Source organism: Strix aluco, chromosome 19, assembly GCF_031877795.1.
Source record: "Strix aluco isolate bStrAlu1 chromosome 19, bStrAlu1.hap1, whole genome shotgun sequence".
In the NCBI taxonomy this organism is placed as follows: Eukaryota; Metazoa; Chordata; class Aves; order Strigiformes; family Strigidae; genus Strix; species Strix aluco.
This window is the reverse complement of record NC_133949.1, coordinates 7,130,507-7,152,950: the sequence shown is the minus strand read 5'-3', so window position 1 is coordinate 7,152,950 and position 22,444 is coordinate 7,130,507. Positions and strand designations below refer to the sequence as shown.

General features: G+C 57.5%; 1 protein-coding gene across 3 annotated transcripts in view; it reads left to right on the top strand.

The window, feature by feature from the left end:
• The first annotated feature begins 9,122 nt into the window (after window positions 1–9,122).
• Window positions 9,123–22,444, top strand: part of GTF2IRD1 (GTF2I repeat domain containing 1) — a 67,764-nt gene continuing 54,442 nt past the window's right edge. For all 3 annotated transcript variants that reach the window (XM_074845614.1, XM_074845615.1, XM_074845613.1), the window contains exon 1: window positions 9,123–9,206. The gene's annotated coding sequence lies outside the window, so the exon portion shown is untranslated. The remainder of the gene's footprint in view (window positions 9,207–22,444) is intronic.

The window sequence follows — 22,444 nt, the reverse complement described above, 5'->3', positions numbered from 1 at the left end:
GTTCGCTGCCGAGGCTGCCAGCGAGGGGGAGGAACACGCTGGTGGTGGCTGACGAGCTGTCCCCACACTGGCTGCGAGGTCACCAAACAAGTCCTTTTTTGCAGCTCACACTCCTGGAGGGAGACGCACCTGGGAAAAGACAGGGGTTGGGGACAGGAGGCTTTATCCAGTACAGCTGGCAGAAAACACTGAGGTTTCCATCAAGCCAGCCTTTCCCTGGGCTCTGGGCAGGGGCTGGGTGCCCGGGGCGGGAGACAAAGGCCATGAGCACCATGTCCCTGCCCAGGGCAGGGGACTCCAGCTCCATCTTTTATGTAGTTCCACTATATAGTTCATCAACATGAATATTTACAATCAAGTGCCCAAGCCCCGGTATCTCATAGAGATAACACTGTAGCACATGCCTTTGTTTGCAGACATCACATTTCGGTGCCGTTAATCGTACGGTAAGGATTAATAAAACATGAAGTTTAAAGATGCCTAAATCACAGTGGGGGAGCTGGTAATCTCTGCCAACGATAATATTTGCACTTTATTTTCATCCTAGCATCCAGCCAAGGAGCAGAGGCTGGGCCAGGGAACAGTACCGCTGCATGAAAATGGCTGGGGTGAGGATGGCACTGGGATCCCGATCTGCTCCTTGGGCATCACGGGTGGCTCAGAAGAGGCGACGGGTGGGACATCCCTCCTCATCTGTGTTAGCGGCCTCGTTCCCCTGGGATGCTGCGCTCGTGCCCAGAGTTGGATGGGTGCTTCGGCGATGGGTTTAATCCAGGGGTGAGGTAGGGATGAGACACAAAGTGGCCTCTCTGCGTGGGGACGCAGACAGAGGGGACATCTCTGCATCGCTGGGGCTGCCCTGCTCTAACCACACACCCTGCAGCCACCCGTGGTCCGTGCTGCCCCAGGACCTGCCACCCAAGGGCACGTCCCTTTGGGATGTCCCGTCTGGAGGGGGCGGATGTACCAGGTCTCCACTTGGTGCTGGGAGACCTGTGGGCCACCAGTTCTGCTTTTGCAGGGGCTGCCCATGTCCCCTCCCTGCTGCAGCCCCAACACCAGTGAGCCCAGCTTGAAGGGGCACCGCAGCCCAGCAGCCCCAGTGCTGGAACTGGGGCTGGGAACGTGCTGCTTCCCTGGCAAGGCTGTTTCCTCCCCATCTCTTTGCTGCCTAACAAGCATCCTTGTCAAAATAGCTAATTTCCTTCCAGAACAAAAAGTCACCTGAATACATTTGGAAGCTGTATTGCACTATCAGGGTAATCAGAATTTAATTTGATGCAGTCAAGGCTCTAAAAAGATGTTATCAAGGGGAACATCAAAGCTGGATTCCTGCGCTTGGAAATGCAACTGGAATGCTTAGTCCAGATTTCTCATTTTATCGGAGACTTTCAAAATATCAGTCTAAACAACAAAAAATGAATATTAAGAGTATTTGCAAATTAATGTCTTTTGTAGCTGAACAAAGGCCACTGTCTAACCTACTTCTTTTGCATGTCTGGGACAGTCTTTTATTAAATCCTGCTAATTATACAATTTTGTTGTGTCTAATCATTTCTGCACTTGCAGGAATTAAAACTGAAGCTCATTTCCCCGTTTGTTGCACCACGCTGCTCTTCAGGGTCCCGATCCTGCAAAGTGAGGCTGCTCCCACTCAAGACAGTGCGACCCCATGGGTACAGAGATGGGGGGAAGGTGGGATGGGGACCTGGGCTGCTGCTTTCTCTCCTGTGTCTGTGTTAGATCCTTGGGGCTTTGCCTTGTTCCCAGCTCTCGGGAAAGCTGAGGAAAAGCTCCAGCTGTTATTAGTGAATGTAATTGTGTGACAATTTCAACTTTTAAGTACGATTTCAGAAGGAAGAAAGGCGGCTCTGGGCCTTTTAGGTGCCAAGAAGGTTGAAAATGTGACCAAAATGTGACCCTGGAGACAGGGTGCTCCTTTTTGGGGAGGTTTCGTTTGACCTGGGGGGGCCAGGCTGTGTTGTAGCAGCAGCTGGGGCTGGGGCAGGGGATGGTGGAGCACTGGCCTTGACCATATTCACTTCAAACGCCACGATTTCTGTGCCAAGCTCAGGCTCTTTTTCTGCCTGGTGCATGCCAAGCTGGCCAGGGCAGTGGGTGACAGCACAGCAGCCCCTGCCCACCGCTGCAGCCATCGACCCCCTCTCTTCCCTTAGCTCCCATTTCTGCAGAGCCTGATCCCAAACGTCATCATCCCCCCACGCTGGGGACACGAGGCCAGACCTGTCCCCAGCTTTAGCCCTCGGAAACGTGGCAGGGGAGCTTTGGGGAAAGGAGGTTCAGTCAACTTCGTTAGGGAAATAGCATGGATCTTGTGTTCAAACCTTTGAAGTGTTAATTAAAAAGAATTATGCAAAGGAGCGAGGATTTGAAACATTCATTTGAATCTCAATAAGGCATCTGTATTAAAAATAGCAGTGGGATCAACGAAAGATACAGCAGTTTTGGAGCGAAACGGTCCTGGCGTCCCTGGCGCTGTAGGGCAGCGGGTTTCTGCCTGCTCCCTGCCCCGAACGGGTGCTGCGGAGTGTGGCACAGCGAGAGCCTGGGAAAACACTTCTTGCCTAATATTTAAACATCTTAAAAGCCTCTCATTTAAAAAAAGACCCAGTGGGGTCCAATGTGGTGCTTAGCTGTAGTGCATGGGGAGGGAGAGCGGGGTGCAGGGCTGGGCCCAGCCTGGGGGCACCTAACACAGGGCACAAGGCACCCCATGCAGACAGCAGCCCCCTGGACACCCCCCCAGCACAGCCCCTTGCAGGGGAAACCAGGGGGATGCGCTTCTCCAGCACAGCTCTTCATTAAAACCCCCGGCATGTCCTGGCCCTCACTCATTCCAATAAAAAGCATCCAGGGTATTAATTACCAGATCGGCAGATAATGTCGTTAAGTTTACTTTTGCACTGTGCGGACCCAACGGGAATGTCAATGCCTCCTGCCCTTGGTGTCGGCGCTGCAAGGGCACGAGCAGGTGGGTGGGTGGGCACCCTGACCGACGCTGGGTGGGCTGTGCCGGGCCGGCAGCGCCACGGGGGCACCGGCACCGAGACCTCACGTCCGCAGAGAACCGACGCTCTTGGTTCATTCCCAGCATGGGACCGGGTGGGCTGCGAGTGAGGGTGTCCCCCGATGGGGATGGCTTGGCCGGGCAGCGAGTCCAGGGGTTGCAATCCAGGGCCAAAAGCAGCCTGGGCAAGGGACAGGAGGCTGAGGAGCTTTGCTGGAGCTGCAGCCCCACAGGGAAGGTGCTGACGGGTAAAGCTGGAGCCTCGCTGTGAAATTACACGGCGATTTCAAAGGCTGGGGCTGTGACCTCAGCTGCGGGTTTGATTAAAAATGGATGAATATCAGCACAACCTTGGGCAGGGCTCCCCCAGCAGCCCCTCGTCCCCCGTCGGCGGGAGGAGGTGATGCTCTCGGGCCAAACGCAGTGTGGGGATGACCCCAATGCCTGCCTTCCTGTGAAAGGGAGTGGGATTTTCATGGATGGGGCCTCCCCAGTCCCCTTTGGATGCCTGAAGTCTGCAGAGGGGACCCCGGGACCAAGGGTTGGGCTGTTGGACCCCCCAGGGATGCTGCTGGTACCTGCAGCAGCCCTCCTGCCTGTGCAGGTGTGGGAAGGATTCCCCATCCCTTGCACTGAGGAGCCAAAACCAACCCCGGTGCCAACATCAGCTTAGGAAAGGGCCTTTCCTCCTGCCAGGTGACATGGAGCTGGGAAGGACAGAGGAGCAGAAAATGGAAATCTCCCCGCTCTGCTCCCCAGGACGCTGTCCAGAGGATCCAGTTTGGGAGCACCTGGCCGGGCTCTCATTAGCATGGAAATAATTCAAGGGATGCACGCGAGACAGCTGGAAAAGCATTTTATCTGTCGCGCCGGAGCAAACTCTTTTTGCAGCGCAGCGTTCGAAGGACAGCACAACTGCAGGCAGCTGGCACCACAGATAGATATGTTAAACGCAGATAGGCAGAGTAAATATTCACTATAAGCATCGTTATGCCCCAGCAGGCAGGGAACGGAGAGAGGGGGGTTTTTTTTGATCTTTCTACAAATATGTTTGGGACCAATAGATATCAGCTCAGGTTTGGCAGGGAATCCTTGCCAGTTTTACTCAATAGCACACATCTTGCAAAAGAATTAATAATGCTTTTGGCTGCCTTGGTGCACAGCTCTCCCTGTAGTAGCTGTTTCGGTGCAGGACGGACTTGCTGCAAATACAGCCCAAACCCCAGCAGTTAACTTGCTGCATGCCAAGTCTTCTTGCTCCAAGTGGAAGCGATGGCTTGAAAAGCTCTAAAGCTCTCTTTCCGCCCCCAACCCTCAAAGCTTCTCGCCCGGAGCCGCAGACCCCAGTACCTTCTCCTCTAGGTTTTTCCTTGCATGGTTTTTGCGTCTCCCAGCCCTGCTCTGGGTGATGCCAGCTCCCTGCACCACTCACCCGAGACATGCCCGGCAGCAGTGACTTGTGGGGGGCTTCCAGAAATGTCCCTCTCTTTGATCTATAATTTAAAAACCATTTTGTTTTGCCTTGGTCGTTTTAACCAGCAATTTGCTATAGCAAAAGAACACAATACCCCTTTAGGAAAGAAGAAATAAACTCATTCTTTCAATTAAATTTCTCCTGACCTCACTAAAACTTTTTTCCCCGTTCCCTCTTCTAAAGAAGCAGCTTTTCTTTTTTTATTTTTGTGATCTCCAATTCCACCGAGAGACAGAAGAAATCAGCATATCAGAGAAAACAACGATTCTTGTGATGCCCAGCAGTCACTAATTAACAAATTAAAAAAAAAAAGAAATCTTTCTGCAGATAAGATTGTTTTCTGGCGATGTTGCCTTTTCTTTTGTTGGTGCTGTGACAAGGAACTTCTTTATTGCTGCAGATAGAGCAGATTAAACCCTCCCTCTCACGCTGTTCGCCTGGTTGGATGGGTTTGTGCGGCTCATTGTTTTGGCCCCCAAATAAAATGTCTTGCCCCCGCTTTTATCCTACTGTGGTGGGCTCCTTCAGAGACGTGCATAGATGTGAAAATTGCAAGAGAGTGTTTAAGCCATTGCATCCGTCCCTGGCTGGACCAGGCGTCCTTTTAATGAGCGTGAGCATCCCTGGAGGATCGGGGCTCAGGGGGGCTGCGTTCACCTGTGTGGCCTCAGTTCCAGCGGAACATCTGGAGAACATCTGGGGTCCCACCAAATGGTCCCCCTGAAGTCCACAGCCCTGAACTGGCAGCAGCCCCAGGAGACCTCCCCAGGCAGGAGCTGCGGCTCTGCCCGTCCCTCCCAGCACTCCTGCGGCTCAGCCCGCAGCCTGCCCTCCTCCACGCCGTCTTCCCAGGCTCCTTCTCCAAATTTCAGGATCATTTTGGCCTCTCGCCATCCCAAGCGCTTGTAGCCCTACATGGGGACAGCACCCAAAGCAGAGGCTCCACTGGGAGCTGCTGCCGGCCGTGGGGGCTGAGCACCAGTGACCAAAGGTGGCACCCGCAGGTCTCCAACCTTATTTCGGGTCACGGTTCCCAACGGTGAGGCGCAAAACGGGACCCCAAAGCCAGTTGGCACAGGGCTGTCCCCTGGGGCTCAGTGCTGGGGTCCCAGCCTTGTGACCAGCTCTGGGGGGCTCTGCTGGAGCCAGGCAAAAGGGCAGGACAGTTCCCTGTGCTTTTGGAGTGAGCCAAGTGTTGGTCGTTGGTCAAAAGACCACGGAATGCCTTTGCCAAGGTCCCCTCCGCAGGCCAACGTCCTTCTGAGGGCTCCGAGAAGTGTCTCCCTGCAGCAGCCCCTCACCACAAAAGGGACATTGAATGACTCGAGTGTGTCCAGAGAAGGGCAACGGAGCTGGTGCAGGGTCTGGAGCACAGGTCTGATGGGGAGCGGCTGAGGGAACTGGGGGGGTTTAGTCTGGAGAAGAGGAGGCTGAGGGGAGACCTCATGGCCCTCTACAACTCCCTGAAAGGAGGGTGCAGAGAGGGGGGATGAGTCTCTTGAACTGAGCAACAAGCACCAGGACAAGAGGGAATGGCCTCAAGCTGCGCCAGGGCAGGGTCAGACTGGCTCTTAGGAAGGATTTCTTTGCAGAAGGGGTTGTTGGGCGTTGGAATGGGCTGCCCAGGGCAGGGGGGAGTCCCCATCCCTGGAGGGGTTGAAGAGTCGAGTTGACCCAGCACTGAGGGATCTGGTGGAGTTGGGAACGGTCAGGGTGAGGTTCATGGTTGGACTGGAGGAGCTTCAAGGGCTTTTCCAACTGAGATGATTCTGTGATTCTGTGATTCTGTAGTTGCAGTGGCGAAGAGTCAGACATAGGTAGGGGTGCTTAATTCCCCAAACACCACCACCATTGTGTTTCTCTGACTGGTCCATAATGTCCCCTGGGGCTGCTGGCACCCCCTGGATGCCCCGTGGGGCCGGGAGCGTGGGGCCAGCCCCGGGGAGGGCAGATTTTGAGCACAAGCCTGACCTGAGCACGGCCGCAGGCAGGATGCCAGCGCTGCCCAAAACCTCTGCCCGCTGCGAGGGGCACCGGGGGGCCACAGCCCTCCCGGGGTGCAGAGCAGGGGGACGCATGCAGCCACGGCAGCTGGATGTTGCATCACAATACATTTTTTTCCCCCTGTTTTTAAAATTGCACAGGTTTTCCCCAGTCAGGGGCTGTGGGTTTTGGCCAGCAGCGTGTTGCGGAGGTGACGAGAGTCACGGTGGGAGCGGGGCGGCGGAGCCCTGCACAGAAATTGCCTATCCTCTGCAGGCAGCTCCCCCTTGTTCAGCTCCTGCACTTGAGTGACCTAATTAAATTAATTTTGGTGGATTTTTTTGGGGGTGGGTGTCTGGCTTAAAGATAATTAGCCAAAAGATGCCCTGATTTCTTTCTTCGGAGTAAGATCTTCCATTTAATTATTCAGCAAGTGCATTTTCACTCCCCATGCACGCTCCCAGGGACAGCCCATGCCGGGTGCGAATCGGGGACCGGCTCCAGCCACCCCGGTGGGACCCATCCTGCCCCGAGGAGCCCCGTCCCATCAAACCCTTCATCCCTACTGGGGTTTTACTGGGACCTCACACAGCCCCCAGCCTGCTGCTACCAGTGCAATGAGTTTGCCAGGCCTGATGACACGGGGAGGGATGCAGGGGGTGCCAGGTGCCTGTGTGGGGCTTGGCAGTGCTGAAAAGCCCCTTCCCCGCTCCTCCAGAAATTGGAGAAAAGTGTTTTCTCTTAAAATGTTTTCTTCTCCCCGTGGCCCTGGAGCAGTAATAAATCATCACTTATTTAAAACAAAATCCAGCTAATGGAGCAGCTGCATAATGCGTGCTTCAAAGGGAAAAAAAATGTCAGCAGTTTCCAAACTTCAGAGGTTAAAATGCTGTCAAGTTATTTTTAATAGTTTTTCATTTGTTTTAATTTGCCATTCCTTAATATGCAGCGAGGAACTTGGAAAATAATAATTTCCTCCTCATGGGCCATCTTCCCGGCTGGCAAACGCAGCCTTGGCCTCTGTGCCACCGGGCAGGGGTGGCTGGGGACGGTGGCGGGACCGAGGGGGCAGCGCCTGGCTTGGGTCAACGGGGACGTTGGGCTGGGCTGGGCCGGGCTGTGCCGTGCCAAGCCATGCCAAGGCAGGCCATGCCATGCCGAGCAGGGCTGTGTGGCGCCAGGCTGGGCCATGCTGAGCTGTGCAGGGCCAGGCCATGCCAAGCTGTGCCAAGCTGTGCTGAGCTGAACTATGTGGGGCAAGACTGCCAAGCTGTGCAAGGCCAAGCCGTGCCAAGACAGGGTGTGCGGACCTGAGCTGTGCAGGGCCAGGCTGTACCAGGCTGTGCTATGCCAAGCTGTGCCATGCAGTGCCAGGCTGTGCCAAGCCGTGCCGTGCTGAGCCAAGCCAAGCCATGCAGTGCCAGGCTGTGCTGAGCTGTGCGGTGTTGAGCCAAGCCAAGCCATGCAGGGCAAGGCTGTGCCAAGCCGTGCCGTGCTGAGCCAAGCCAAGCTGTGCAGGGCAAGGCTGTGCTGAGCTGTGCTGTGCTGAGCCAAGCCAAGCCATGCAGTGCCAGGCTGTGCTGAGCCGTGCCGTGCCGTGCTGAGCCAAGCCAAGCTATGCAGTGCCAGGCTGTGCTGAGCTGTGCCATGCAGAGCCACATAGGGCCAAGCCGTGCCAAGTCACATCATACAGAGCCAAACTGTGCCAAGCTGAGCCATGTGGGGCAAGGCTGTGCTGAGCTGTGCCATGCCAAGACATGCCATGCTGTGTTGAGCCAAGCTGTGGCAAACCATGCTGTGCTGAGCTGAGCCATGCAGAGCCAAGCCAAGCCATGCCATGCTGAGCCACACCGAACCATGCGGGTCAAGGCTGAGCTGAGGGCTATGCCCTGCTGAGCCGTGCAGTGCCATGCCGGGCTGAGCCACGCCACGCCGTGTGGGGCCAGGCTTTGCCCAAGCTATGCTGAGACAAGCCATGTGGGGCAAGGCTGTGCCGAGCCATGCAGGACCAGGCCATGCCAAACCGAGCTGTGCCACGCTGCACCGCGCCAAGCCAACCCTAGGCAAGCTGAACAGGGCACGGCTGTGCCAAGCTGTGCTGTGCCAATCCATACCATACCGAGCCATACCGTGCCAAACCGAGTCAAAACACACAAAGACCACACTAGCCCAAGCCGTACCGTGCCAAGCCCAGCCATGCCAACGCCAACAGGTGGCGACAGGTCCCCATTGCACCCCCATAAACCCCCCAGCAGCCAACCGGGCCGCCGCGCCGAGCCGCGCCGAGCCGTTCCGGCGTGAAAGGACTTAACACAGCTCGTGTCCCCCCCCCCCAGACCCCCCCGTCCGGTTATCGGGCTGGTTAATCCCGTATGTAAATGGCAGCCAATGGATGGTGCCGTTGAGCGGGGTTGGGATTAGCGGCGGGGCGAATGGCTGGCACTTTTACTGGGATTACAGAACAAAGAGCTGCTCTCCCTTCCCAGCTTGGGGTGGTTTTTTTCTTTTTTTTTTCCCTCCCCCCCCCACTTCCCCCCCCCTCCCTTCCCCTTCCCTTTCCCCTTTCTCTCCCCGAAGCCCCCACCGGGCAGTACCGGCTCCGCCCGGGGGGGGAGGGCAGCGGCGGGAGGCGGCTCCATCCCGGCCCCCGCCCGCCCGCCCCCGCCGCTCCCGCGCAGCCTCGCCGGGGGAGGCAGGAGCGCCGCGCCCGAGCCGCCCGCGGTAAGGAAAAGTTTTGGCCCCCCCCTCCTCACGGTTCCCCCCCCCCAACCCTCGTCCCAGTCTTGGGGGTGGCGGTGGGGAGCGCCGGGGGGGATGCTAGGTGAGATAAGGCTGGGGGGGTGCAGGGGGGGGGGTGCGGGGGGGGTGTGTAGGGCTGGCGGGGATGCTGGGGGGCAACAGGGTTGGGGGAGGATGATGTTGGGCTCGTTAGGGCTGGGGGAGTGCAGGGGGGGCGTTAGGGCTGGGAGGGATGGATGCTGGAGGGGGATAGGACTGCGGGGCTGCAGGGGGGGCGTCAAGGCTTGGGGAGTGTTGGGGGCAGTAGGGCTGGGGGGGATGTTGGGCTCATTAGGACTAAGGGGGTGCAGGGGGCGTTAGGGCTTGAGGGATGCTGGGGGGTGGTAGGACTGGGGGATGCTGGGGGGCAGTAGGGCTGGGGGGGAATGCTAGGCTCAGCAGGGCTGGGACAGTGCAGGGGGGCACTGGGATGCTGGGGAAGGATAGTGCTGGGGGGTGCAGGGGGGCATTAGGGCTGGGGGGTGCTGGGGAGTGATAGGGCGAGAGGTGGGGGGACATTAGGGCTAAGGGGGGGGCATTAGGGCTGGGGGATGCTGCAGGGCAGTAGGGCTGGCAGGGATGCTGGGGCGGGCATCAGGGCTAGGAGGGATGTTGAGGGGCTGTAGGGCTCGGGGGAGATGCTGGGGTATTAGGGCTGGGGGGGGGTGTTGAGCTCATTGGGGTTGGGGAGTCATTGCAGCTGGTGGGGGGCACTGCTGGGGGTGCTGATGGGGTTGGTGGGGTCCATCAGGGCTGGGGGGGATGCCAGGAGGCAGTAAGGGGAGGGGGGGGGCATTAGAGGTTGGGGGTGATAGTGCTGCAGGGCTGCTTGGGGTGTTTAAGGCAGCGGGGTGCAGGGAGCAGAAGGGCTGGGGGGGGTATGACAGTGCTGGGGGTGCCGGGGCAGTCGGGTGGGGGGTGCCGGGCTGGCCCTCGGTGCCCACCAGCGCAGCGCTGTCCCGTGTCCCTCGGGAGCTCCAGGGCCACCACCTGCCCCAGCTGCGGCTGGCGGGGCCGGGCAGGAAGGGAAGCTGCGAGCTTGGCTTTGCCGGGGCTCGCCTCCCTCTCCGCCAGCGCGGCTGGAAATAGAAACGCAGGGTTGAGCTGACGAAGCGCTCGGGGGCTTCGGCTGGGCTGGGAACCCGGCCTCGGCACCACGGCCCCGGGAGTGAGGGACAGACGGCCCCTGCGGCTCCCCGGTGCTGGTGGGGGCGAGCGGGAATGACCGTGATGGGGAGAAAGTTGCTCTCCGGGGAGCTGGTGCCCTTGTCCTCCCAGCGCGCGGGGCTGGCGATGGGTTTATCCGGGATAAGCTGTAAATTGGAGCGATCCTATTAATGTGTCTTGTGCCGGAGCGAGCCTCGGACCCGGCGGTGCCGCGCAGGTATTCCCGGGTGTTGGCGGCGGACACGCCTGGGCGAGAGCGGCCCAGGAGGCGTTGGTGCCGCTGCAGGGCCATGGAGCTGGGTGTCACGGGTGCTTTGGGGTCAGTCACTTGGCCTCCTGCCACATCCATCGCCCGTTGGTGGGCAAACTCCGGACATTGGAACTGCCCGGAGCCATCGGCGTGGAGCCTCGTGTGATGGGAGCCCCTGGCTTAGGGTGTCTGCGCCCCGCGCCGCTCCCGCTGGAGGAGCTGCTGGAAGTGCTGCAGCCGGGGAATAATCCCGCGGACGCGAGCGCCTTTAATTCCGCAGGATCGCGGGTCTCCGGTCCCCACCGGCATGGCCAGACCCACTACATCGGCGGTCGCCCGTCTGAGCCCGCGGAATTTCCTTCTCCTGTGGAAACTGCCGCAGCGCTTGCTCTGAAATGGGGAAGCGGTGTGGTGCCCGCTGGTGTCAGACCTGACCCCCCCGATGACCAAGGGGCTAAAGGCCACGTCCCGTGGGCTCCCACAGCCGGAGCAGCGAGCCCTGGCGCAGCGGCCTGTGCCGCCGTCGGGGCGATGTCGGGGTCGCCTTTGAGCCACGGCAGCGCAGGGTGGCTCTGTGGCCGCCCGCAGGTCCCCCGCTCCTCTCCCTTCGCCCCCGCGGAGCTGATGGCCCGGTGACTGGTGACCACCAGGGACAGGGTGCCCCGGTTTGGGGCTGTGCCGCTGGTTCTCCCATGCGCCACTGCTGTCGGAGCGGGCATTGCCTCTCAAGGCTGCGTTTTTGGGGTGAACCCTGCCCGGGATGTGCCGCCGCTGGGTGCAGGCAGGGGAAGGGGACAGGCAGCTGCCCTTGCGGGGTGCTCGCAGGAGCTGGGGGGTGATGAAGGGGACACGCACGGGTGGCCACCACCACCTCCCTCTGCTGTCCCTCCCGGGAGAGCTTTCCCGTCTTGGCGGAGGAGCTGCTGGTGCTGCCGCGGGTCGCTACTCGTTTAGGTTTGCTAATGAGAAGCTGGGAGAGGAGGGAAGGAACCTGCTCAGGGACGTATTTAGCAACCTGCCCTACCAGCCCGGGCGAGAGACGCGGTGCCCTCGCTGGCAGCCCGGCACTGTCCCAGGAGCCCGGCGCAATGCCAGCAGGCGTCCGGTGGGACCTTGCATGGGGCAGGAGGTGACCAGGAGGGTGGGCTTTGGGGCCAGCACAGAGGGAACAGATCTGGCTGTCCTGCATGATGTGCATCACATACGACTGGAGCGATGCTCTGCTTAAAGGAAGGAGAAAAAACCCCAAAACCCCAAAATCCCAGACCAACACAAGCGACCTCTTGCTGTTGGAGCTAATGGGGGATTCCCATCTGCTGCTCCCGCAGGAAATAGCTCAGATTTTTTGCAGCAATTATCAATGCCCTGTACTTCCTTTGGGAATTTTGGCGGCTGCACCCCAGCAGCCAGGCTGGAGGAATGCCGAGGGACTCCGGTTGCTGGCCAGCCTCGTCCCCGGCTGGTTGCCCGCTGCGGGGCTGACCCCTGGGGTGGGCGCAGGGCTCTGCACTGGCCATCCCTGCCTTGGGCAGCAGTGCCCTGCCCTGCCCTGCCCTGCCCTGCCCTGCCTTGCCCTGCCCGCCGGCCAACGGGTGCAGTTGTTCCTTGTGCCGCCGGCGTGCGTTTGCAGATGCCTGTGGTGGGTGGACGTGGTGGCGGCTCACCGTGGAAGAGGTGTGGATGGGGACTGCTGCTCCCAGGGTGGCTGGGCTTGGGTGTGAGTGGATGGTGGTGTGGGGAAGGGGATGTGTGGGAGAGAGGCTGCGGTGTTGTCCGTGCTCTGCTCCTGGCCCTCTGGCCACATCTGCCCGTGTTGCACCTCATCGGCAGTGACAAACCTCCTCTGGGGCTTGGGGAGAGCAGAGGCAGATGCTGAAGGCACGTGGGGTGGGTTTGCCACCACAAGCCTTCCCCTTGAGAACAGGGAGGAGGAGAGGGAAGGACCTACTGGGAGCCCCTTCTGTGGATGAAGATATCCATCCAGGAGCTAAAAATTTATTTATTGATTCATTTATTGGGAAGAGCCCAGCTGGAAGCTGTAGGAAGGGCCTCTGGTGTCCATCTGGGGCCCGAGCAGTGGAGCTGGGGGCAAACAGCAGCCCTGGCCAAAGGTTTGCCGAGGAAGCAGTGGGTCTTTGCAGACTGGAGCAAGGTTTCCCAGGACCTTGCTCTGCCCTGTTGCAGCCTGTCCCTTCACAGGACATGTTTTATTTACATCTCTTGAAGCATTGTCTTTAAAAAGAGGTCAGGAGCCCTTGTCCTGGTTAGAAGCTGTGGGAGGCTTGAGGCTGTGCCATGGCCAGGGTCCAGGTGGACTTTATGGATTGGGGGTTTGGGGTTTTTTTTTACTCGCCGGTTCAATACTTTGTTTCTTAGTGCAGCTCCATTGGTTGAATTTGCTTTGAGCCCAAGAGAAAAATATCAAGTGAGTGTGGGTGGGTGCTGGGCCCCGCTGCGTGGTGCCCCCGTGGTGGCAGTGGAGCGATGGGCTGGGATGGGGGGCTGCTGCCAGAGAAATCCCCCAAAGCAGCTGGGGCATCACTGTTGTGGGAATACCCCTGTGTCTCGTCCTGGTTTGGGAGCTGCTGCCAAACGCCGCCTGGCAAACGCTTTGGCAGTGATTTCTGAGGGACTTACCTACGGCGGCAGCAAGGCTTTCCCATAGGTAGGATGCTGTGAAGAAAAGCACTCGGTACACGAATCCCCTCCTTGAGAGCAGGCTGTGCCGAGGTGGGATTTACATTCCTGCACGCAAACAGCTTCTGTTTGAGTTTTCTGGCTTCACGTTGCCTTGTCTCTGCTCCGTGCTGGTCTGGCTGGTTTAAGAGGAGAATTAACCTCAGTGGGATGAGCAGAGGACTAGTGAGGAGCATCGCTCTGCTGCTGCGTGTCCGCGTGGATGTCATTGTCCTTGACCAGGGCTTCGCCCCTCAGAGCTGATCTCCACCTCTCAGGTGAGGGATTGAGGTGTTTGTCTTCATTTTCCTTAACGTGCAACATCAAAAGGAGCGAACACTGGTGGGGAGGTCAGTGCGGACCCAGAAAAGGTCCTGGAAATATGTCATCCAGCACCGCCTGCGTGCCTGGGATCTCTGCCCCAGAAGATGAAAGGGGACAAACCCAGATGTCCCCTGCCCATGGGGGACATCCCCCATGGGGCGAGCCAGGGTCTAGCTGCACCCTTGAGCCATCCAAGTAGGTGCGAGTGGGTGGGTGCAAAGTCCCCTTGGGCACCACAGACCTGCTGCTGATCCGCTCCTGGATCCCCACGGGCAGAGTAAAACCTGGGAGCTCGGAGGGTGCTTTGGGGTGTAGATCCCTCTGGAGATGGCCAGAAGGGCCACTGGTGGGCAGGACGTTTTGTAACCTTTTTTTTTATTTTTTGGAGCATTTCTTGCACTTTTTGGTGATGTGTGTGTGTGTTGGTCCCTGCCAGGAGTTGTGTGTCCTGCTTAGCTGGGATGTTTCTGGAGGAGAAACCTCCCCCTGTAATGGGTGGACAGAGTTTGGAGGGATTTGCACGCTTCTGAGAGAAATGCGTGGTGCCCAGGCTCTGATAACCAGCAGCTTTATGTAGTAGTTTGAAGTGGGGCTGAAAAATCCCTTTACATGAGAAGAGGCGTTTGGTAGAGATGTTGGAACAAAGCCCCGACCCTGGCCAAGGCAGGGGATGGATGCATGGGATCCCAGCCACAGGTTGTGCCAGTGATGAGGCCATCAAGGAGCCCTTGGCTTCCTCTCCCTTGATGAAAAAAAAGCAAAAAAAACCTCAAAGCTTCCTTCTGGTAACTGCTGGTTAGAAGAACATAGAGGCGGTCAGTCTGGCTTAGGGAAAACTCGTGGTGAGTGGAGAGGGAGTCCTCTGGAGCAAGGTCACACTGGAAACAAAGCCATTGCAGCGGGTGAAGACGACCTCCTTGGTTTTATCTGGTTGCTGTGCGAGAAGATGCTTTGTCGATCTTTAAAGGGTGGTGTGGAGGGGTCAGTGTTTCTCCGCACCCAGGTTTCAGCACAGCTCACGTCTTGCCTTTACCTCTGGCTGCGTCTGCATGGATGTGTCTCCTGCCTGGGAAACCACCCACTCCTTGGTGGCTCCTGAGGTGACCTTGCCTTGGGACACTGGCCACCAGGTTGCTCATCTGCTGCTGGGGCTCCAGCCTGGTGGCACTGAAGGGCTGGCCCTGGGCGGAGGGGATGGCTCTGGCCATCGCACCAGGGATGGAGGTGGCTCCCTGGAGACGGGCAGAGCCCCCCGCGCTGACCTGCCCAGGTGAAAGAGGCAAACCCAGCCTCGCTTCTAATTAGCAGCAATCCTTGCACCTGAAATTAAGCCCAACCACTTTATAAGGGCTCGGCACCGGTGAGCACGTGTGGCACGTCGCATCGATGACAGCACCTGGGAGCTGTGCTGGTAAGGCAGGCGCTGCCCTCCGCTGCCTGCCCTCTGCCAGTGGTCCCACAGAGCCTCTGGGATGCTGGAAGGTTTAGGATGAGGTTTGAGATGAGCTGCTGGGCCATAGCCCAGGGCAGAGACCCCAGAGGGGTATGTGTGGCAAGGGTAGGGTTTTCCCTGGATGGATGCTGCTGCTCAGACCTTCCCAAAGGGGACCCCAAAGGATGGTTTGCAGTCGGGGCTGGACTGGTACCGAGCCCCGCGGGACAGGTATTTTGGCATATCTCCCCTGGCACTGGTAGGACAGGGCTGTGCCTACAGTGGTCGGGCTTTGGGGCCTATTTGAGGCTTCTCTCAAAGTCACACTTCTCCCCGTTGGGTCGGTTTTCTGCTTGTTTCATTGCAGGGTAGGAGGCAGGGATGGAAAAACCTGTAGGAAAAGCAGGATTACGTCTCCCTAATTAGCAGGGGCCTGATTATCATTTCTACCCAGCGCTCTGGATTAAATATGTGGGAATTATCTTTATTATTTGTATTGCATTAGTATTTAGGAGGCTGGGACCCTCTCTGCTGTGCAAACAGTGAATGATAGTCCTTGCCTGAAGGAATGCCATCTCTGGCACGCCCATCGCGTGTCCTGGGCCAGGTAGTTTGGGGTTTGAGCCCCGCGTGCCCATGGCGTTGCCTGAATTGCTACCACAGCTCTGCTCCCCAGCACTCGGGAGGATTTAAAGCATTGTGAATTGTACATCTTTTTTGTTGCATACGAGTCACATGTGTTTTAGTACAGGGAAAAAAAACCCCAGTGTATTAACATGACCTCTGAAATCGTGATTTATATATAGATTTAAAATATCTAGATATATTTTTGGCACCTGGGTTGTCAAAGCCCAGGAGTTGGCTACCGCCTTTAGACGCCCTCGCTTTATTGTTGGAGGGCTACAATAAAGCAATCTCGTTAGGTAAATATAACGATGTTACGATCCACCATCTGCTAAAGTGCTGCTGCACGGCGGTGGCGGAGCGGTGGGAGCTGCCTGCTGTGCTGCCTCTCCCCTGCTCCTTGCCGGTGTCCGCCGTGGGTCTTGCATGTCCTAGGAGAAACAGAAGTGGTTGGTATGGATGGAGAAAGGGCTTTTTCTTATGGTTTCCTCCCTTTTAACCAGTCGGGGGATGAGCTGTTGAACCCTTCCAGCTGCTGAGGACCGATTCGCATCGGAGCGTGGTGGGGCTGTTGGGATGGTGGTAGGGCCATCAGCAAGTCCCCCAAAAACTGGGTCACCATGTTGCCAAGTCGTGGAGACCTCGATGTGTGGGGGTGGTCTGGTCTGTGAGGGTCCCCCAAGATGCTACCAGGCCCTTGGGTCCCACAGCATCATCCTTGCTCCAATCTGTGGTGGGACAACCCTGTCCTGGCGTCAGCAGGGACCCCCTGCACCCCCCTGGGTGCTGGAAGCCCTTTTGCAATCGCCAGCAGGAAGGATCGTGCTAGGTCGGCAAAATATGTGAGGAACTCTGTTTAAAGTGCCTTTGGGGTTTTGGGCCTTAAATAAACATCCTGGTTGGGGTTTGGGTTGGAGGTTTTCATCCCGGGAAAGGCAGGCAGGGGGAAGGGAGCTGTGCCGGTGCCCCAAGTCTGCATGCGCCTTCTGACAAGGTTATAAATTAGCTTCATTAGAGGAGGATCACTGAAAATAAATTGCTCCGCACCCTTTAGGGGCATCGCTGGGCTGTGATTTTTGTCTCGTCTTTCTGGGGAAGAATGCCTAGAAACCCCCAAAGTGAAATTACAGCATTTTAACCTGTGTTAGAGCTTGGTGGGTTTGCCCTCAAAAATGCAAACACCCCCCCGTGTCCCCAGGTGAAGCTCAGCCAGGGGCTTGCATCGAGAGCAGGGGGGTTGGTTGGGGTTGGCTGCAGGCTTCTGGCAAGTGCTGGCCTCCTGCCACCGCTGCCCGATGGCTGTCTTGGGGCTGCCCAGCGGGGGTGAGGAGCTGGAAGGCACTGGAACCCCGATAAACAGCGCGGTTCAAACCAAGCAGCCCCTGTGCTGTTAATAGAGATCTGGAGCGGGCGGTGGGCAACCTTTAACAGGACGTTAAACATTTGTTAAAACTGTTAGAATTAGTGTCAGGTTGTATTTATTTATTTTATTTAAATAGAGAGGGGAGGAAAAAAAGACATATAAAAGAGGCGAGCGTGACCTGAGTCCCGTTGCGGTGCAACCCCAGCCCTCCCCGTGCAGGCTCCTGGAGCAAAGATCTGGCTCTGGGATGGATCCAGCATCTGCTGTGCCGTTCCCACGGCTCCTTGCTGGATCCCACTGCAGGGAAGAGCAGGCAGCAGCGACATGTCCCAGCATCCAATTCTACCTCTATCCTGGGCCCCTTAAATACTTATCGTTTAGGTGGGTTAATTTTTTTTTTTCCCTACCTGCCCAAAGGTTTATACCTTTATGGGGGGTGGGAGAGCACGAGATGAGCCCCACACCTCTCCCACATCATCTTCCCGCAGCCGCCCGCCGGCTTTCCCCGAGCCGCCCCTCCAAGGATTACGTGCTCTCTTGAAAACCTCTTTGTTTCCCCATGTTTGCTGTTGTAATTTATGTACGATGCCGCCGCTTGTTGAAAAACAAGGTCTTTATCTCCGTGGGAATTACACCTGCAGAAATCCAGCCCTATCGCTGCCGGCGCACGAGGCTCTCCATGATAAAAGCCGGCTCCAGCGCCGCCGCAGCGATGCAAAAGTTTCCTCTACTTTAGCTGCCAGCGAGAGCGATGCTTGCCTCCCCTCAGCGCCTTGTAGCACACAAATCCCCTCGTCTTTAAATGCTCTCTGAAAGCAGGCTGCTTGGGTTGTGGCTTCATTGCAAATAAATTTTCTTCCTCTTGATTTATTTCTTTCTCCCCTAGCAGCATAGGTATTCTTTCTTTTTTTTGGCTTCTGGTTGATTTATTTTTTTCTGCATATTTCCGCGCTCGCTGACCTTCTGGCGTGCCGTGGACCCGGTGCAGTGATGCTGATGGACGGAGCAGAGAGCACACGTGCCACAGGGCCAAGGGTGCCTGTGGGTGGCTGGCAGCCGCGCTCCTGGAAAGGGCTATTTTTAACAGCTGGGCTTGTGCTGGGTTGCCATCAATGTGCTGGAGCACGTAGGCATCCTTTATTATTTTAAAGCCAATAATTAAAAATAATGCGGAGTTGTCTCTGCTGTGGGTAGCCGCTGCTGAGGATGCTCAGGGATGCTGGCTTTCCCATCATGTGGGGGTCTCCCCCCCTGGATCTGTGGGTGGGCTTTGCTGTGGCACGTGCCCAGCTCCCCCCAGTTGCTGTCCCCAGTGGGGCAGGGAAGCCGATACCCATCGGCAGCCGGAGCTGGCCCTTTGGGGGTGCGGGACCAGAAGAGCGGGAGGGAAAATGGCTCCCACTGGGGCTGCGGGCAAGGAGAGCGGTGGGCAGGTGGCTGTCCCTTACGGCTGGCCGGGTGTCCCCATGTGCCCCCTCCCTGCAGCTCTGCACCCCCCAAAAGCAAAATGGCAGCAGTTGGGGTGCACGCTGGCATCGCCCAGGTGGGAGCTGGGATGCAGTGCCAGGGTCTCCCTCCTCTTCCTCCTCCCCATAACTCTTCACTTGTGGTCAGATCAGGCTCAGGGGGTGCTGGGCTGGGTCTATACTCCTCCTGCGTGCTCCCCTCCTAGAAACCATCAGTGATGCTTATGGAAAACCTCACGGCAAATGCCGTTCCTCTTAAATGTGTGTGCTGTGGGTGTGCTGAGGGTTTTTCTGTCCTTTTTCCCCCGCTTCCTTCACTAACCTGCTTCTCACAGGTGGCGCTATGAAAAGCGTTTAAGCCCAGAACCTTCCTTCTCGGTATTGATTTTGCTTTCTGCTCGAATCTCTCTTTATTGCCCTTGGTACTTTGTGTAGCTGGAAGGATGCTGGGGGGAGGCAGCCAGCCTCTTTAGGGGGCTTCATGTCCCCAGCAGCAAGGGGATGGGCACGAGGGCTATGGGGAGGCGTTTGTGGGGGATGGAGCAGAACCCCTCCTGGGAAGTGCTGATATCCCAGGGGTCATGGTTTTGGGCTGCAAAAAAGCGCTTCTGTAAGATGCCAGAGAGATGCAAGATCACACTCCGTGCCCACAGAAAGCCTCTTGTAGGGTGGCCAGGGTGGTTTCTTCTCCTGGTTCCAGATCACCGGCCTCAGCAAGAGGTTAAGGCGCTTCCTCCCATCTTGGGGGAATACAGCATTTTGCTTTTAATCAGGTTTTTGGGCTCCACCCAGGTCAGCAACTTCACAGAGGATGAGGCACAGCGGCAGAGTGGCCGAAATAAACCTATTTAAATATTTACTTGCCCATTATAAAGTAGCTCTGTGTTTACCTGCTCTGTGGCTGCGTGTGGCACAAAGAGCCGCGCTGAGAGCTCCCCAGCTCCCCTGGGCTTGGCACTCACACTGCCGGGCAGCGGGCACCCCTTGCCTAATTGCTTTCCATCCATTTAAGGGGAACTGATTAAGAAATTAATTCACAATCTCAGGCTCCGTGGGTCCCGATCTGAATGCTCTGATCGTTGCAGAGTGGAGACGGATGCAGGCGTGTGCGGTGCTTCCCATCCTTCTGGCTGAAGCAAGAGGTAATTAGGGGGCTTTTGGTGTTGGGGTGATTTGGTATTTGAAGATTCTTTTTGTTTTTATCAGTTTCTACAAGTTTCGTGGCATATGAGGCTGTGTGGGTCTCGGTGAGGTTTGGGGTATGGGACGGTGCTCAGTGGCATCCTGAATTGGGGTGACGGAGAGCCCGAGGCAGTCCCTGGTGGTGCAGCTGTGTGTTTCCCATCTCATGGATTAAGACATCGGAGGGTTTTCATTTTTCAACCCAACAAATACATGTGCAAAAAATAAGCTGCGAGCCTGAAAAATAAGCTGCGTGCCCTCTGCCTTCCCTGTGGCAAGGTGCTCTCCTTTTGCACAGCCCCCAAAAATCTCTTTTTTCGTGGGGCTGATCCCCACCCCTGCTATCACCTCTCCTGGAAGCATCACCATCCCGGAGCTAAATCAGCATCGAGCTACCTCTCACACCCAAACCACAATGCACATGTATTTATTTTCTGTTATTTATGGGGCGCCTGAACCGGGCTCTTGCTTTCCCCAGTGGCCAGGAACTGAGGTGCCTTACAGCCGCCTCGGCACCCCCCAAACCGCTCCAGGCACCCTGGGAGGTGGCGGGTGCTGGACGTTGGTTGCTTATTTCCCTGCCCTTGCACCTAAAGCAAGCTCCGAATTTGGGACGCTGCTTCTCTTGGCGCTTCGTCAGGCGCCAGAGCTGCCGATTAAGGGAAATGTGCCACGAGGCAGGTTTGCTTTGCAGGATTAAAAGCAAATAAATATTTATGTGCTATGCAAAGCAGGCCCGATAAGATATGCGTATCATTGGGAATTTGAAGCAGTTTCGGTTTGGGCCCAAGATGAAGGGATGCGCGTGTCAGTGGGTTTAAAGGGATGTTTTTTCTCCTGCTGCACAAAAATAAAAATAGGGAGGGAAAACCAAGGTTTTTTTGCTTCTCAGGTTGCTCTGGTCTTGGGTTTCACCATCTCCCCTCGTCCCCATGTCTTTAACTGCAGGGATGGAGAAGAGCCAGGGAAAGAGGGCAGTGCAGGCAGCATTTCGTATGCAAATATAATGCTGGCCCCGTTCCTAATATTCGCTGTGTTTACATGTAAATGCAAACAACTGTTGACTTAGTTTCAACAGATAATGTGTTTCATAACACAATGGAAATGAGAATTAAGCTGGAATTTAGCAGGGGGGAACATGTGTTTCTGCGAGACCTCAGGCTCCGCCAGCCCTGTGCCCATGTGCTGTGTCGTGGTCATGGTGGTGCTGGCACCGTGGGGGCTTGGTGTCCTTGGGGGCACCTTCTTGCTGGTGTTGGGGGACGCCTCTGCTGATGGATTTCCCTTGCTAAAGTGCCCTAAAATAGGGTCAGTGAGACAAAAGGGCAGTGCTGGTCGGCTGCAGGATCGGTGAGTTGAACTGGCCCACTGGTGAGGCTGGGGAGGGGGCGTCGTCCCCTTGAGGTTATCGGGACCAGGGTTGATCCTGGGTCAGTTTTCCCCTGGGGAAGAAGGGGGTGATGTGCTTTGGGGATGTCAAGGTGTCAGGGGAAGGGAAATACTGGCCCAAGCCACTGTGTTGGAGCCCAAGCGCCGGCGTGTCCGGGGAGGGAGGAGGCGGCAGTGGCCAGGTCACCTTGTCCTGGAGTGACTCTGAGCAGAAGCATGTGGGAGAGGCCCCGGCTGTATTTTAGGGCCGGATCCTGGCCAGCCCGGGGCAGCCCTCGCAGAGCTCCCCCAGGGCCAGCCCTGACGCCTGCTCTGGCGGCCTTTGAGTCATGGCTCAAATCGCCGGCTATCAGAGCCGCTTCCACCACCTCCACCCTGTGCCTGTCGCCCTCCCCACCCCACCACACCCCAAATCCCGCTGGGAGGCGGGGGGGGGTGTGATGCAGGACCCCAGCACCACTGGGGACCCCCCCCAGGATGCTGCGTTGCCCTTCCCAGGCGAAGGCACGTGGGCAGGTCCCCACAGCCCCGGGGAGCAGAGGCATCACCGGGGAATTGGCAATTTGGGACCCATGGGTGTGTAATCACCGTCTCTGGGCGTGGGTTTGTCCCGTCCGTCTGTCTGCCTGTCCCTTGCCTGCTGGCTGGCTGCCACCCAGCACAGCAGGGCTCGCGTGCTTAGGGCACAGCGTTAAAAAAGGCCAAGCCCCTGTGAATACGGCGGGGGGAAGTTTTGTGATGTGTACCCAAGTTATATTAGACACTGGAGAATCTCCCCATGAGAGCTGTAGGGACGGTCACGCCGGTGGGGACACCTCGGCTGGAGGTTCACGGCTCTGCCAGCCACTGGGGAGCCTGACCACAGGCTGGGGACCCCCGGGTACCCCCCCCCACCCGCAGAGCTGCTGCTCCCAGGGTGCAGGAGCAGCGTGGCAGGATCTGGCGTTGCAGCCCCCAATCGTGATGCCAGGGCCCGGGAAAGCCAGAACCATCCTCGGCCGGACGCAGCAGCTCCTGGCTGTCAGCTCACCATGGAGGGTGATGTCGCTCTCGGCCTGGGGTGGGTAGGGGCTGCCGGCACCTGCGGCTGTTTGTGTCTGGCAGCTGGCGGTGATGCCGAGCCCTGATAGCACTGCGGTAATGGCGGGGTTTGCATGAGAAACAGCAGGTTTCGGGGCTGGTGCCGTGGCCAGAGGCTGCCCAAGAAGGAAATGGGGATCCCAGCCGGCTGGGGCAGGCAGCTACCGGCAGCGTCCCTCCTCCCCAGCGGCACTGCCACACTGCCTGGCTCCCTTGAAGGGTCACACC